This window comes from Ascaphus truei, chromosome 5 (genome assembly GCF_040206685.1).
Source record: "Ascaphus truei isolate aAscTru1 chromosome 5, aAscTru1.hap1, whole genome shotgun sequence".
NCBI lineage: Eukaryota > Metazoa > Chordata > Amphibia > Anura > Ascaphidae > Ascaphus > Ascaphus truei.
In genome coordinates, this window is record NC_134487.1 from 66,751,897 (window position 1) to 66,765,343 (window position 13,447).

Below are 13,447 nucleotides of genomic sequence, written 5' to 3' on the forward strand. Positions count from 1 at the left end.
ATATAGTTTACTATTGTAAAACTGTTACAATACTGTAGGTGCAATAAACTCCAGGCAACAATACTGCCAGGTGTTATAAAATCAACTCTTGCATAAATCTACAGTGGCGAAAACAAGTTTGTGAACCCCTTAGGATTTTCAAATATTTCCCATGTTTCAAACCCAAAATGTTATTAGATCTTAATCTAAATTCTAATAGATAAAGATAACCTGATCAATCAAATTACACAAAAAGATGATACTTTTGCATCATTTATTTATCCACAAAGGATTCCATATCAATGTGTGAAAGAGTATATGAACCATTAGATTCAGTACCCCTTGAGCAGCAATAACTTCAACTAAGCGTTTCCTGTAACTGATGTCAGTCTCTCACATCGTTTTGAGGAATTATGGCCCATTCCTCCTTGCAGAACTCCTTCAACTCAGTGACATTTGAGGGCTTCCGTGCATGGACAGCTCACTTCGGGTCCTGCCACAACATTTCCATTGGGTTTAGATCCAGACTTTGACTAGGCCATTCTAAAACATGGACTTTCTTCTGCAGCCATTCTTTTTTAGATCTGCTTATATGTTTAGGGTCATTGTCTTGCTGCATGACCCACTTTCGCTTCAGATTCTGCTCACAGATGAATGGCCTGACATTCTCCTCTAGAATCTTCTGATACAAAGCAGAATTCATGGCTGTGTCAATGATGGCATACTATCCAGGTCCTGAGGCAGCAAAGCAGCCCCAAACCATCACACTTCCACTACCACGCTTGACGGCTGGGATGAGATTTTTCTGTTCGAACGCAGTTTCAGTTTTCGCCAAACATAACGTTTCTCATTGAGGTCAAAAAGATCTACCATTGACTCGTCTGTCAAGAGAACATTGTTCCAGAAGTCTTGTGGATCATCTATGTGCTCTTTGGTAAGCTTCAGATGGGCAGCAATGTTCTTTTTAGAGAACATGGGTTTCCTCCTGGCTATCTTTCCATGAACATCATTTTTTAAAGGTTAAGTTATGAACTCTCACATTAGCCAAGGCGAGAGTGGCCTGCAGATTCTTGCATGTTACTCTGGGGTTCTTTGTGACACCCTGGTTGATTTGCCGGTTTGTTCTTGGAGAGATTTTGGTAGGACAACTGCTACAGGTAGAGTGACAGTGGTCTTGAACCTTCTCCATTCGTCTGACAGTGGATTGGTGGAGCCCCAAATCCTTAGAAGTTGTTTTGTAACCCTTTCTAGACTTATGAGCATCAATAACTGCTTTTTGAGGTCCTCAGAAAGTTCTTTTGATCGCTTCATGACGTGTTTTCCACACACCTGTATGGTGAAGGCCAAACTCACAACGTTTCTGGCTATAATTCTGCCCTCACTGGCATGAAAGTCCTGTAAGAGCAGGCAGTACCAGTACCAATTATGGGTTTTCCCCACACAGGCACTTCCTTGAGTGACAGGGGAGGAGGTGGGATTAGGTATGAGTTCTGCCCAATCCTGGGTTCAGACCTAGTACCTTCCCCCTACGGTACTTAAGGGAGTTGAAACCACAAATTCAGTAGTGTCTCTACCATTGAGAGAGACAATGTATCACGCAGGACTGCTGTGCACTGGCAGGCCCTGATCCTCGTCCCTAAGGGGGAGAATGAGTAATTACCTTTTTCCCTGGTCCTGCTAGAGGGCTGGGGGAAAGCAGGGACTGCTGCGGGGGCCCTTGACCCTAGTAAAGTTCCAGGGACCATCTTAAATTTGGAGATCAGAGCAGCGACTGTATTGGGCAGAGAACTGTCGTGTGCTGTGAGTGTACAGGAATAAATCCGTTCCAGTTGAATATACTTCCTGCCTGGTGTATGATCTTACTGGGGGTAGAGGTAACTGTTTCTACTGTAGGAGATTGCCTTCTTACATAAGGAGCTTACGGCAGGTGGAGGCGCTGTATACCACGGAGTAAATGTCGGGTATATACCCCAGAAGCCTGTCCTGCAGTCCCCGCAACCATCGGCGGACAACTCAGCATTCTGTGAGTTAACAGGTAGCATGCACCATACACCCGGTAGCAGGGTGATCTCCCAGAGGGTGGGGGAAACACTGTTACATTTATATTGGGCTGGGACTCCCAAACTCACACCTGAATATCTACCTCATTATTTAAACACCTTATCGTAATTATCCCCTTTAATTTAGATGATAAAACTAGGGTTTCACTTACCTTTTCACATATACGGACTCTTAATTTACTCATTGTTTGTCTAATTCATACATCATTTTGTTTCAAAAGACATGGAATTGGTTAATAAAAACCCTATTGGATATTTTAAGAAAAAAATGGTTTTGATTCAAGAAGGTTATCGTAGAAAAGTATGGACTTTCCGGAATTATCATTGGGGTTCACAAACTTTCTCACCACTGTACAGTACGTACATGACCAGAGCAACTCATTTTCTGCCCCATATCATTATTTTGTCATATTTTGGTAAAACTCAATGTGTTAATAAAGTACTGAGCAAAAACACTGAAAATCCTAATACTGCTGTAAACATTCTGCAATTTTTTTTAGCATGTTCTGTACTTAATAGCATAACATTTACTCGTTAAGGAACAAACAATTGTTTTATTTTAGAAGAAAGGTCAGCCATTTTATACTCTCCCAGAGACCATTGAAAAAATAAATAAATATATATATATATATATATATATATATATATATATATATATATATACATGTAGAGGTATCAGTACCGTGTTAGCCGAGCTTCAATAATCAAAAAATAAATAGATGATACCGTTCTGTGGCTAACGAAATGCTTTTATTTGTGCGAGCTTTCGAGATACACTGATCTCTTCTTCCGGCGATGTTACAATGAATGAAGCAAGGATAACTTGAAATGCAACACATCCACACCGGGGGAAGGACAAGCACAGATAACATTCCAAGAGACACTGTTTTCAAGTTATCCTTGCTTCATTCATTGTAACATCGCCGGAAGAAGAGATCAGTGTATCTCGAAAGCTCGCACAAATAAAAGCATTTCGTTAGCCACAGAACGGTATCATCTATTTATTTTTTGATTTTATATATATATATATATATATATATATATATATATATATATATAGTTTTTTGTACAAGTTTGCACAAGCTTTGATAAATATTCCAGATGAATCTAGACATTTTAAAGAGTAAGGGAAGAATCAATTTATTTTTTTTTAAAACAACAAGGGTGTTACAGTAATATCAAAGGTTATATCAGCAAATATATATATATATAGTCAATGGAGAGTAGTTGGCACTCACGTGTACGCAGTAAAAGTTAGGTGCATGTCCCTTAGCAGTAGCTAACAAGCAATGGTGTTCCTCACAGCAATGGTGCATCCGCCACAACGCAGTAGGAACGAGACAGTGCTGTCTCGTTCCTATTGCGTTGCTGCACCACTGCTGTAAGGAACACCCCTGCCTATATATATATGTATAATATATATATACCAATTATGAGAGATTGCAACTTAACCATGTACCTTAACCATGATAAGATGCATTAGAGCCCAATACAACACCCCAGCAGCACTCCTTACAAACCTCTGAATATAAACATGCTATTCTGAATTATGATGATGACTATTACAACACAAAGCCCCAGAAATGTTAATTTACAGAAAAATACAGCTTAGCACATTAACCACCAATAACACCCTTCCCAGTTCTGCTTTTGTGTGTTTCTAGTCCAACTGTTTTCTAACCAAACTAAAACAGAGTGCACACTCATTGCAAACTAAGCCCGAAACAGAGAGCTCTTGAAATAATGTACCTTGCATTCCAATTTTAACTAATTCATTTATTTATAAAAATGTTTACCAGGAAGTAATACATTGAGAGTTACCTCTCGTTTTCAAGTATGTCCTGGGCACAGAGTTATGATGATAAATACATGGTTACAAATACAAGTACATTAAGTGAGCAGGGTTATACATTATATACAAGACATTGCACAGCACAGTTAGAGATAATATATATTATAGGCGTATGTAACAGTTACAGACAACATTACAAGTGAGACAGCTTTAGTTTTGAAAGACCTTAGACTGATGGCGGCTGTGAGAGTCTCCGGTTGATCGTTCTAGTTGTGAGGTGCACGGTTTACAAAGCAAACACCCAATGAAATACAGTAGCTGTTACATGGCGAAAACATTCCTTTTATTGCAGCTGCAATGTTTGCTAAGAGGAGTAGTATTTAGCATGAAAAATTGCTTCATTGGAGTTGACTAGATCCTAATACTCGAAAAAGGATTCACTAAGCTTTGATAAGGGATATCAGAGCTCAATCCGGCATCGCCTGCCATTGACATGTATGGCAAGTAATGCGTAACCGAGCTCTGAGAATTAGGGATTTCCCAGCAACCCGTCACACTTAGGTGTCCATAATAATTTTTTATATCTATTATTATAGGAAAAAAAACCTTTGGTAACTCCCTGATGTGGATTTTTTTATTTAACTTTCCCAAATACAATGAGCATCTTTGCTTCCGCAAGGGCTAGTGTTCTATGTTGTGATGCTGGGATTTAACAAGGGTTTAGCCTTGATCCTGGCAACTTAATAACTTGTATTGCTTTCCTTTTCCATATTATACTCTATTGAAAGACAAAGGGATTGAATGTAACATGCCTGGCCCTGTTGAAGGCTGTGATAGAATGATCCAGGGCCATTGATCCCCTTCTCCTATCCTCTGATTGACAGGAGAGGCGGTGGCATGGTGTGTGTAGCCAATCGTGGTACAGACACAATACCCTCCCCTTCTTGATATCAGGGAGAAGTGCCAAAAGTTAGTTGGGCAGTCCAGTCTGGAGTTGGGGACTGGACGAAGGGCTGTGAGTCTCTCCCATCAGGGATGAGCGTGCCCACTCCAACCCCTAGGGGGTTGGGGAACATCTGCTGCCACAAAGGCTTCAAACCTGCACCATCCTGAAGCCTTGGAACCTTTGATCAGCCTCTACATCACTGTGTATGTGTATCATTTGCCAGTGACTGCAATAAAGTACCCCTTGTCTATATATTCCTGCCTGAGTTCTCAGTCTATCAGGTAAGGGTAGGAGTGTAATGTGCACCAGTGGGAGACTGTCTCTGGCTATCCTAGGCCACTGGAGCTGGAGGCGCTGATACTAAGGTCGAACTAAGAGAAACCAACGAAAGCCTCCCCATGCCATCGCAGACCACTCAGCATCTCCTGGACCCTCGCAGGTATGCAAACAGCACAATACCGGTAGCAGCAATAAGATTTCCCAGATGGGGGGGAGGTGGGGTGAACAGTGCTACAATTGGAGGTGCTGCTGAGATCCCAGGACCCCAGCTCACAATAACCAGGGACCACATTCCCCACCAGGGAGCTATGGCCTAGTGTGCCCGAGCGAAGTAAACTGTGTGGAAGCAACTGCCATTGCTCTGGTCCTAGACACCCTGAGGACGGATAGGGTGGAGAGGGTGTTCTGATTGCCGCGGGCTCAGAAACCTTTGGAAGGGGACTGCAGTGTCCGATTCAAGTGGGGTGGCATTACAGTATAGCTGGGTAGTGTCCGAGGAGGGGAGGTTCTGATTGTAGGTTAGGATCGCCAGAACCTCTGCTTGAGGAACTATCACTGTACTGCTGGCAGCTGAAGCCCAGGGAACTACAGGCACTTGGAATGAAGTATTATCGTGTACAGTGTACTGGAGGAGGTTTTGCCTAACTGAGGGACAACGTCTGCCTCAGACCATCTGCAACATAAGGAGAGCGCTTTCCCGCCTAAATCGGGGAGACCACGTGCAAATTCTCCAAGGGCAGGGGAAAGAAAAGGAACCAACCAATCGGAGTCTCACTGCTCTGGGAGGAGTCCGTGTTCTGCTGCACCCAGTTCAGTTCCACAGAGCTGAGCATCAGAGAAGAGATATCATTTCCACTGCTGTGCAAATTAGCTAGCTCATGGCATCCAACCAAATTCCTGATGAATTGGAAGTCACCAATTTAGAGCTTCCTGGAGGTTACCTGATGGTTCGGGTGAACAACCAGATACACCTGCGGTGCATCTGTCCTCATTGCCGGCTACCCGGAGGCACTGGTGGCCTCGATGCACAGTGCTTACACTGTGGCACCTACTATCTAAGCCCTGCCAGCCTGGTACCAGCCGAGGTATGTGTACCTCCTTCATGAGTCACCACAACAACCGGTGCGGTTTCATTTGTTTTCCCTGCCATGGACAGCTTGGGCCTGTGTGCCCTTATCAATGCGTCCGGAGGCCCAAGTGGTACGGTGCCACTCTAATCTACTGCCACTGACCTTGCTGTGGGCCCATGCACCCTTATTATTGCGCCGGATGCCCAAGTGGTCCGGTGCCAACAACTACTGTCTCCACAGGATCTACCGCCGCTGAGCCTGCTGCGGCCGGTGCGCCCAAGTATCGTCGGTCCCAGGACTAGGACCTGTGGGTGAGTGGTCTGCCCCAGGTGTGTCGCATGTGATTCCCCAGGCTGATCAGGAGCAGGTAAGCTCCATACACTCGGTCGCCCGGGAGAGCGAATCGCCACAACATCGTGTCCTTGCGGAGGTGTCCCAACCCGTATTCGAAGATGACCTCTACCGTGCGGAACCTGCGAAGAGAAGGCCATCCCCTACCGGTGTTCCGAGGCAGCGTACCAGGTTGGAGTCTTCCATCCAGAGGGCCATGAGTACACCAGAGCTCCGGAGAAGTCCTACACCTGCGGACGACATCGCGATGGGGACCCTACTGTTGGAGGAACCTGTAAAGCCAGAAGCTGTTCATTACCTACGGATGGGTGAGACTCCTGCTGTTTACTTCCAACAGGATCCACGGAGCAGCCATGTGGGGCCCTGTTTGGCGTGTCATGGGGTGACATACTTCCGGTTCAGCTGGATGTGACGTCATCGCAGCCACTGGGCTCAAGCCAGCCGGGTGCTATCGCGAGAGAGTCGCCGCTTTCTGACGTCACAAAGATGGCATCTGTGGAGTCCCCTGAAGATCCTGAGCCACCGCCGACTCCAACAGTGGCAGAACCAGGACTTTTATCAAAGGACACTCCGTGCTTTGTGGCTTCGGGTATGGGAAGGGGTCACCGGGCCTCTGAATCTCTGCTTGTGTCACCTCCCTGGGGCAAAGGGAAGCCACGCTATACAGGACAGTGCATGGACTGCTATGCCCCAACCACTGGCCCTAGCACTCCATGTTCTATCCCATGCTACCCCTGTGCAGGACATTGTGCACTTTGCCCAGGCTCATTCTTCTCCTGCCACTGCCCCATCCTCAATCACTGGCCCTGTGAGGGTGAGATATATAGGCCATATTGTCACTCCCTTTGTGTTTTCACAAAGTTTTCTGATGATGGGGGGAATCAGTGGTTTGGGGGTGGTAGTTCTGAAGACTCTGAGGGGGAGATCCCTGCGTCTAGTCATATTAAAAGACCCAATTTCAGGGGATCCTATCATTCATTCGGTGGATCATCCAGGTCTCAGTCTCAACAATCTAGTGCATCTGGGTCTTCTCAGCCATCTACCTCTTCTAGTGTATTTTCTTCCGCGTGTACCAGACCTATTAGTTCAGGATCTGGGTCTTTGTCCGGGGAACCCTTTAAATGGTGGGACCCTATGTTCCAAGGCTATGATAAGCATATGGACAAGACCAGATTTGTGCTAGTAGAAGGCCCCATAGTTGATCATTGGTGGGGAGAGGGCAGGTATTCTCCCGAAGAAGCAGCGGGAGTTTTGCGGCAACGACTGGGAGAGATAAACCTTGGGGTAAGAGTACCTAAAGGCCCCTCTATATTATATAAAGAGGCGGACCCTAATGACCCCAGGTTTTGGGCATTACCTGGCCAAGGTGCTGGTCAGAAAATGATAAGGTTAAGTAGAGCTGACCGGGCCATAAGAAACAGGTATAGGTTATCACATGGCTATAATCTTCCCTACGTCCCAGAACTAGTCATGCAGGAGTTAGAGGACAATAGGTATAATTGGTTGAGGATAGCCGTCACCGACTATCTCCACTCTAAGACAAGCTATAGAGAGCATGTCACAGAAACCCGCATTTGTACAGTAATGAAGGAATGGATTACAGTGACCTGTATATTCAAAGATCGGGTGGAGGTTCGCCAGGATACTGGTGGGCCCAAGGTATATTTTGTATGGATCAAGAACTCTGAGGGACGGGCAATAAAGAAGCCACGTCCTAAATATTATATGTAGCTATTCCCTACTCTTTATGTTGAAAGAGTTAGTCTCAACGCTGTAGTCAGTGGATGAATCAGGGGTTCTGTGAACTAAATGGTTATGTTGTACCATCTACTGTATGTTTTATTTTTGCAGGCTCCAGAATGATGGATGGTGAATCATTAGTCCCAAGTGAGGTCGTTGGTATTTCCACCCAGGGGAGAATGTAACATGGCTGGCCCTGTTGCTTCTCTGCCTCCTGTCACACAAACCCTGATAGGTATTGCAGGCTGTGATAGAATGATCCAGGGCAATTGATCCCTTTCTGCTATCCTCTGATTGACAGGAGAGGAGGTGACATGGTGTGTGTAGCCAATCGTGGTACAGACACTATGCCCTACCCTTTTTTATATCAGGGGGAAGTGCCAAAAGATAGTTGGACAGTCCAGTCTGGAGTTGGAGACTGGAGGAAGGGGTGTGAGTCTCTCCCATCAGGGATGAGTGTGCCCACTCCAACCCTTAGGGGGTTGGGGAACATCTGCTGCCACAAAGGCTTCAAACCTGACCAATAGGCCTCTCTACTATCTGAGGTCATGCACCATCCTGAAGCCTGGGAACCTTTGATCAGCCTCTGCATTGCTGTGTATGTGTATCATCTGCCAGTGACTGCAATAAAGTACCCCTTGTCTATATATTCCTGCCTGAGTTCTCAGTCTATCAGGTAAGGGCAGGAGTGTAATGTGCACCAGTGGGAGACTGTCTCTGGCTATCCTAGAGCCAGTGGAGCTGGGGGCTCTGATACCAAGATTGAACTAAGAGAAGGCAACGAAAGCCAGTCCTGTTCCTCATGGTATCACAGACCACTCAGCATCTCCTAGACCCTCACAGGTATGCAAGCACCACAATACCGGTAGCAGCAATAAGATCTCCCAGAGGGGGGGGAGGGGTAGGGGGGCAGTGCTACATGTATATGCAATGTTCAGGCCTAAGTTTAGCAATGCATTATTGAGGAAATAACTGTTTAAATAGGCACTGTAGAAGAGATACTAGATGGCTGATTGCTTTCATTGCAAGATACTGCAATATCCATGGATTAGTGGGATGGGGGCACTAAAGGGAAAATGTTCTACAAAACCACATTAGTCTGTTTTACCCCCTAATATGGGGTGGGTAGCTCCAGTCCTCAAGGGCCACCCACAGGTCAGGATTTCAGGATATTCCTTCCTCAGCACAGGTGGCGCAATCGGTGGCTCTGTCAAAGACTGCACCACCTGTGCTGAAGCAGGGATATCCTGAAAACATGACCTCTTGGTGGCCCTACAGCAAATAAACAAATAATAGAACAAACAGTCTATAAATCATTGAATATAAAAGAAGAAAAAAGATGCAGAATTTTTAGAATCATTTATAATGTTTTCCACAAAAGTAGACCTTTTTACAGATATTATTTATTTATAAAATATTTTACCAGGGAGTAATACATTGAGAGTTACCTCTCGTTTTCAAGTATGTCCTGGGCACAGAGTTAAGACAAATAATACATGGTTACAAATACAGTTACATAAATGAACAAGGTATACATTATATACAAGACATTGCGTGCACAGTTAAAGAAAATATATATTATAGGCGTATGAAACAGTTACAGACCAGATTAAGATAGCCTTAGATTTGAAAGAACTTAAACTGGTGGTGGATGTGAAACTCTCAGGTAGGTTGTTCCAGTTTTGGGGTGCACGGTAAGAGGAGGAACGGCCAGATACTTTGTTGAGCCTTGGGACCATGAACAGTCTTTTGGAGTCTGATCTCAGGTGATAAGTGCTGCATGTGGTAGGGGTGAGGAGCTTGTTCAGGTAGCTGGGTAGCTTGCCCATAAAGAGTTTAAAGGCAAGACAGGAAAGGTGAACTTTGCGCCTAGACTCGAGTGATGGCCAATCTAGCTCTTTGATCATTTCGCAGTGATGTGTGTTGTAGTTGCATTGGAGAACAAAACGACAAATTGAATTGTAGAGGGTGTCAAGTTTGTTAAGGTGGGTTTGAGGTGCCGAGCCATATACTATGTCTCCATAGTCATTAATTGGCATTAGCATCTGCTATGCGATATGCTTTCTGACCAGGAGACTTAGGGAGGATTTGTTCCTGTAAAGTACCCCTGGTTTGGCATAGGTCTTGGTTGTCAGGGTATCAATGTGCATCCCGAATGTTAAGTGAGAGTCAAACCATAAGCCCAGGTATTTAAAACTAGTGACAGGGGTTAGGGTGGTGTTAGCGTTGGTTCTAATCTGGAGCTCAGTCGCTGGAAGCTTTAAAAATTTAGTCTTGGTCCCAAATATCATTGTTACAGTCTTGACAGTGTTTAAAAACAGTTTGTTTTGGGAAATCCAGTTTTCGAGACTCAAAAAGTCAGACTGAAGTATGTGTTGAAGGTCAGAGAGGCTATGACTGTGTGCATATAGGATTGTGTCATCTGCATACATGTGTATTGAGGCTTCCTTACAAGCTGTGGGAAGATCATATGGAACATTGAACTGCAAGAAATCAACGGAATTGATTTGGGTCTTTGTGGCAGGACGGCCTGTAGCCGAGGTCAGGGAACAGTCCACAAGTGTAGTTTCAGGATAATGAAAACGTTCAGTGGGTTTATTTCTCCACAGCATAACATAACATGCGGGTACACTGTCCCTTTAAACCAAAACAAAACCTGCTCCACATTGGGAGAACTGACTAACACTCCAGGCCTATCTAGCAGGCTAAACAACAAAGAGACAAGAACCCACTTAAAGCACTCAATACCCCCTATGAAGTATAATGATAATAATAAAAATAATTTTGAATGCTATGCTAATTAAAATAATGGGTATTAAAATACATCAAATGACACACATATATTAACCCTATGATGAGTATATATGATACTCCGGGTCAATGTAATAAAAGGACAGTTTGAGGTGTATTAGATCAAACGTGCCCTGAGAACTGGTATTCAGTATTCCCTAATTGTGGTAATTAGGTATGAGCGAAGGTGGGGAGGGGCTGCAAAATCACCTGTCTAAGGTGTCAGACTTGTCCCAGGTGATAATAATAGAAATGTGAGACTGGTCGTATGCTGCTATGTATAAGCAGTAGGTAAATACACACTAATCAGTGTGTGCTCACTAAGCAAATAATATGGCTTCAATGATAGAAGATAAATATTATAAACTCTGTATATTCTCCCACATATATCACCTAAACACAGCTAATAAACTCTGAAATGATAGAGAGCTGGCTGTCAAATACTAAACACAAGTGCACTAGCTGATGGATTCCTGTAGACGGTGTGGTTGTACGTATATCTATGCACATATTAATGAATGTGCTACCACCGTCAGGAATGCTAATAGCACTATATAACTGTGTATTAGTATAGCGAGACCTGTCTAAAGTATCAAACAAGTCCCAAGGTGGATAAGTGGATAAGAATGGATATGTGAGACATGATCGTAGTACTGCTAATAAGCAATAAATACACACTGATAAGTGGGTGCTCACTCAGCATAAGGTATATAAATCCAATGGAATATGGTCAGTCGCATATACTTTGTATATTGTCCTACATATAATCACCTAAGAGTCAACTACTAAGCTCCAAGGTAGTAGAGAGCTAGCTATCAACAATGAAAACAGATGCTATGGCTAATAGACTCCTATAGACGGTGTGGCTTTGAGTATACCTATGCACATATTCATGAATGTGCTACCACCGTCAGCAGTGCTAATACCACCGATACAGCATTGTTTACAGGAAAGATCAAGCAGCCCTACCCTCACCAAACGCTGCCGAGTCACCACAAGGACTCCTGTCCACTATAGAAGGGAGTGCACGTGTGCAGTCTGGCAGCTGATTGCTCTGCAACTCGGAAGGCTGCCACGTGAATGCTGACTGCGCTCGTGCACGTGACGGATGCCGAAGCGCGCGTTTCGCGATTAGAAACGCTTTCTCAAGGCTCAGTGTGAGGGGGAAGTCCCATTGATCGTAATGAGGTTTTTATATGCATAGGTATGTTTCGATTGGCTGGGGGTTTCACCCTAGAGGTGTGTCTATGTAGTGCTGTTGTAAGGCACTAATACAGCACTATCTGATAAACATAGGCTGTCCTCAGACAATATTAATTGATATATTCACAAATAAGTTGCAGCAGTGCATAAGGAGGTGTGGAAGCACTGTAGCACATGATCCCTAAATGTTGAGTATAAATACACATGATGGTTAGAGAATTGTGATAATTATTGTGGAATATTAATAAATAATAACCCCAGAGGCTGCAATGTAATGAAGACTCTAAATCAATGCGGGTGAAACATATTAAAATATTTAATCAGGTTATAGAATGATCATCTTCTGTGGATAATACTCACAGAATTAAGATATAGGTAAATACATAAACAACCTAGTAAAGCAAATACATAATTAATTGTGTAAAATGGCAGGCAAAATAAAGCCCCGTTGAGCAGTGTTGGTGGATATTTAGTGTACTCAATGTAGCTACCTGTGCCACATTATCTACATTCATAAGGACCGAGATAAGGTAAGTATACATATGAAGATTGTAATTGTAGTGTGTTATAAAATGCTTACTGGGTATTGCAGTTCTATACACAAAGGGAGGTCAATAGCAGGTAAGTGTGTATACAAAAGATGGACTCATCATCCCTATAAGGCAAAGAGGCAGACATTAGCAGACACACATGAGCGTGTAAGATGTCAATGGTACATGTATACTCAGTTCTAAAGTGGTTGCTCTCCACACGATCTTAAATGAATGGGGTGAATACAAACCCCTCGTTCAAACCCCTGGGCGATAATGTCTGCAATGTATATATCCATCTTGCCTCCTTTTGTAATAGAACTGTGTCCTAGTCCCCATGTTGTCGGTCCATTGAGAATTGATCCATACCAATGAAATTCACAAGGGTTTGTTTGCCTTGGTGGACCGAGTTTATGTGTCTCGCTAGGACCTGATTACCTCCTAAACCACAGGGGTCGTGCAAATGCGGCAAGTGTAAGGCGTGTGATCACATGCTCACCACCAGCAAATTTTCAAATTGGAATGGAACCAAGACTTACAATATTCGTAAGTTTACTAATTGCCAAACCGCAGGCGTTATTTATCAAGCCATTTGCGACTGTGGCACGATATATGTTGGCAAGACCCGCCGCCCTTTGAAGGTGAGGGTCTTGGAACATATGGGTTCCATACGAAATAAAACGGACAAACCTCTAGCGAGACACATA

The 13,447-nt window shown here is 44.0% G+C and overlaps 1 long non-coding RNA gene across 1 annotated transcript in view; it reads left to right on the forward strand.

The window, feature by feature from the left end:
• Window positions 1-13,447, forward strand: part of LOC142495054 (uncharacterized) — a 42,196-nt gene that overhangs the window by 1,602 nt on the left and 27,147 nt on the right. The gene's annotated exons all lie outside the window — the stretch shown is intronic.